General features: G+C 39.3%; 1 pseudogene; it reads right to left on the minus strand.

The window, feature by feature from the left end:
• Window positions 1-282: 282 nt before the first annotated feature.
• On the minus strand, window positions 283-4,210 carry LOC148803655 (uncharacterized; annotated as a pseudogene).
• Window positions 4,211-4,537: the final 327 nt, after the last annotated feature.

Genomic DNA, 4,537 nt, shown 5'->3' on the forward strand with positions numbered 1-4,537 from the left:
GGTAATTATGTGAAATTAAATAAAATAAAAAATTCAAAAAAAAAACAAGAAATTAGGAAGGGGTTTGGAGCAAGGAGAGGCATGGTGACGTGGACCATCTTGCTATATATATATATATATATTATATTAGCGGGGACTCGTGTGATACACGGGCTTTGTTAAGCGAAGTTAAACAACAGAAATACAAAGCAGTATATAATTGTTTTATATTTTAACTTTTTAATAATATATATATACACTAGCGGGGACCCGTGCGACACACGGACTTTGTTAAGCGATGTTAAAAAATAGAAATACATAGGAGTATAATTGTTTTATATTTTAACTTTTTAATAACCAATCCAATCGGACTCGACCCGAGTTGGTTGGTTTTCTAGTATTTCATCATCTTTGGTCTAGCAATTTTCTAACTTGACCAAGTTAGGTTAGTTTCGATTTGGCCATTTGTAAACCGACCCAACTATAGACATATATTAATATTTTATATTTTAAATATAGTTTTGGGTAAACTAACTATGGGGTCTATGACAAAGACCCTCCTGTACTTTGTATTGCGACAATGACCCCCCTGTACTATGACCATGAGACAAAGGCCCCCTGTACTTTGTATTGCAATATTTTTTAATCCCCATACTACCCTTGTAATAACTATTCTGAGAAAAATACTATTCTTCCCCGACCTCACAATACAAGAACATCAACGGCCGTAGCTATTGCAGCAGCTGCACCCTCTCCTGCTCTCCCCGATCTCTCTTCTTCCCCTTCCCCTTTCTCTCCTCCCCTTTCTTCTTCCCGGAGAAAAACACAGCAGATATTGAAAGGACCCTTGTCCGTCGCTCGACCTTCTAAAGCGCTTGGAAACAACAGAAAATCTTTCATCCTCCATTTCTTTCTCCCCTTCAAAGACGACAACAATGTAGAAGAAGATTTTGAATTGGACGAAAAGGGCCTGGTGCTCTGCTGTTGCTCTTTTTCTTCCCATGCGAACGTAGAAACTCTAAAAGGCGACAGCGATCGGGTACCCCTATGGCCAGAATTCGAACCAGAGAACATTTCTCTCCCTCGATCGCGTCTTGATCCTCTACGCGCTTGCTCTATTGCAATTGCAAACGGGTCGAAGTCTTTCTTGTGTCGCGGGGACAACGCTTCACGGATTATCCTTTTCCCCTTCAAGATAGGTGATCTTGGGAACCTTGGTGGCGAAACAGCGCTCTTCAGAGTAGCAAACTCGTCAACTCTGCTAGGAACCTGCTGTAACCGAGGAGGAAGTTTTAAAGGTTTAATGACGCCTCCGTCGAAGAGTTCATCGACGGTGAGTGGAACTGCCTCTCACTGACCACTGAAATCAAAGGCGAAGTCATCATCGTCGTTATTGGTGTCGTTGGATTTCGACTTTCCAAGCTTCTGTTCCTAGTCAAAGGGGATGACCAAAGAAGAGATACCCCCCTACCGCCAGCGCCACTAGTGATGGAGAAGTCGTTGAAGCCACGATAGGTTGCAATGGCCATAGTAGGACTAGTGAGAGCGCTGAAGAACTCACCAAAACATTTGGAGATAGAAGGAGCGCTGATGTAGGGGGAAGAGCAGGCGTTGTCGAAGTTGAAATCCATGCCGCTTGGTGGTGCTGGTATCACCACCTCCATTATCGAGTCTGGAATTCTATCCTTATGGCTCGCTCAATTGAGAAGAGGGAGAGAGAGAGAGGGGGGGGGAGAGGAAATAGGGGAGGAGCAAATGGCAAATGGGCAGCAGAGATGATTGACCAACAAATGAATTTAAGGAGAAGGTTGGCTGCTGGTGGTATAGAAAGAAGCCGCCTTTTTTTTTCGTTATTATGACGCCATGACGTCGACAGCATCGTCAGCAGCAATCAGTGGATCAGCTACGATGGTGTTGGGACTGAGCTTCGTGTTCAATATCTGCTGTGATTTTCTCCAGGAAGAAGAAAGGGGAAAGGGTAAAAGAGAGATAGGGAGGACTTCAGAAGTCCGCCGCCACTGCAACAGTTACCGTTACTGTTGTTTGTGTATTGTGAGGTCGAGGAAGATGAACAGTATTTTTTTACGAATAGTTATTACAAGGATAGTATGGGAATTAAAAAAATATTGCAACGGTGGATTTCAACGGGAGACTAACAGAAGGGGGTCTTTGTCGCAAAACAAAGTACAGGGAAGTCTGTCACAAACCCTATAGTACAAGGGGGTCTTTGTAATTTACCCTATAATTTTTAATACAAGAAAGTGGTAAAATTCTCATTTTTAGTCTAAAATATTTTATATCATATATTGACTTTTATAATTTATTTTTTAATAACACCATTATAATTTATTAAATTTAAATTTAACTTTTAATACGACCCAAGTTGGTGGGTTTTCAGTAATGTTCAATTGGTTCCGGGTGTCAAACTCCCGAAAATAGGTTTGATTTTATGTGTAAAAAAAAAAGAAAATAGGTTTTTGCCACTTGGAGTTAAGGGTTTGATTTTGCTTTGATGCTTCAGTCATAGCCTTATAGGTTGTTTTTTCTTCCTTCGTTTATTATCTTATCATAAAGTTCACTTGGCTCCTACCCTGTTCTACGGTTTTTAGATCTAAACTCCAAGCCTTAATTATAAATCTTAAACCTTAAAATATAAACTCTAAACCTTTAAACCCTAACTTCTAAGCCCCTAAATCCTAATCCTGAACCCTAAAATCTAAACTTTAAATCCTAACCCTCTAAACCCTAAAATCTAAACTCTAAACCCTAACCCTCTAAATCCTAAAATCTAAACTCTAGACCCTAATCTTCTAAACCTTAAAATTTAAACTCTAAACCCTTAACCCTAACCTTGTAAACTCTAAATCCCTAAACCCTAAAATTAGTGTATAAAATAACTACTTATCCCTTTACTTTTAACATATCACGGGTGTCTGAAATCCTGAATGGCACCAGATCCCAGGTTTATTCTCAAAAATTTCGTAACAGCCACTTCATGTGTGCTCCCTGTTGAATAACAAGCGACTTGTGACCTGTGAGTGATATATGACAAGAAGTTCCTCCTCGGATTCTAAGAAAGAGTAGAGTAGGGTTCTTTAGTTTCTTTTTGGTAATGGGTGGACAAGGGGGTTTATTATGGGTTTATCATCCTAGGCAATAGAGACAGCGATGTTCTACATGTATTTCAGGTGGTGGACGTGGAGCCTCGTTCCCTCAATTTATTTATTTATTTTCATGCTTTCTCTCTTTCTCTGTGTTTGTGCATGTGCTATTTACCCTTTCAGTATTGTTTTTCTTGTTGTTTGTGATTGTTAGGAAATAGTAAATCCTAGATTGAAAACATTAAATGTGAATTGGTCAGGGTCATTCGTAGATACGAGGTTTATCATAAATCTATACCCATTTATAAAAATGAAGATGATGACAATGTTTTGTCAAATAGCCTGATTTTTCACTTTTCATTTGTATCTTTTACCAAGTTTTTTATTTTAAAACTTGATTTTCACTTTTTGTTTTTACTCTTTATTATGTTTTTTATTTTTCCAATTTTATTTAATAGAGTCTGATTTTTCACTTTCTATTTTTACCTTTTATCATGTTTTTTTTTTATTTTAAAACTTGATTTTCACTTTTTGTTTATTATGTTTTTTTTTATTTTTTCAATTTTATTTAATAACAGTTAGCACTTGTAATTGGATAATCTCTCTATTTCATTTATAAAAATGAGGGTGGTGACAATGTTTCATCAAAAAGCCTAATTTTCACTTTCCATTTTTACCCTTTATCAAGTTTTTAATTTTAAAGCTTGATTTTTACTTTCCATTTTTACCCTTTATCATGTTTTTAATTTTAAAACTTGATTTTCACTTTTCTTTTTTATGCTTTTTTATGTTTTTATTTTTTCAATTATATTTAATTAACAGTTAACACTTGTGATGATGTGTAATCCGGTCAGTCCTAGCTGTCGGTTACCTTGCCTCTGTCGAAATTGGAAATGCCTGAAACAAGGAAGAAAACGGAGACTTCCAGGGAGGAACCCGGTTGGAACACTCCGAAGCTCAAGTTAGTGCTCTTGAGAAGGCAAGGGAAATGAGGAACTTCAAGACTAGAAAGCACAGAAATCACATACTTCCTTCTTTGGGAGATGGGGGCCTTTTATAATCACCTTGTACACTTACTCCCATACCTCTGCTAGATCGGGCATCATCACCTCCGCCAGATCGGGTGTCATCATCCCTGTCAGACGCCAGTTCGGGTGTCATAACCTCTACCAGTTTCCAGTTCGGGTGTCATAACCACCACTGTCCTTGTCAGGGCTGTCTCTGCCATGTCTGAGATGGCGGTGGCAGGTGGCCGTTGGAGGGCGGTTGTCATGTGTCGGACCCCTAATCAGTCAGGCGCGCCGCCTCCGTGTACGAGCTTCCTGGGCATCAGGTACGGTTGATCAGTCAGGCGACTTGAAGCCGAAGTGGTGTGCGAGGTGAAGTCTTGAGTTCAGATAGAAGTGTGTTCCGAACTGCCCTGGGGTGGGTCAGCTCGGGTCTTTGCCCTTTGTGCT

This window comes from Nelumbo nucifera, chromosome 1 (genome assembly GCF_055504915.1).
Source record: "Nelumbo nucifera cultivar China Antique chromosome 1, China Antique-T2T, whole genome shotgun sequence".
NCBI classification, from domain to species: domain Eukaryota; kingdom Viridiplantae; phylum Streptophyta; class Magnoliopsida; order Proteales; family Nelumbonaceae; genus Nelumbo; species Nelumbo nucifera.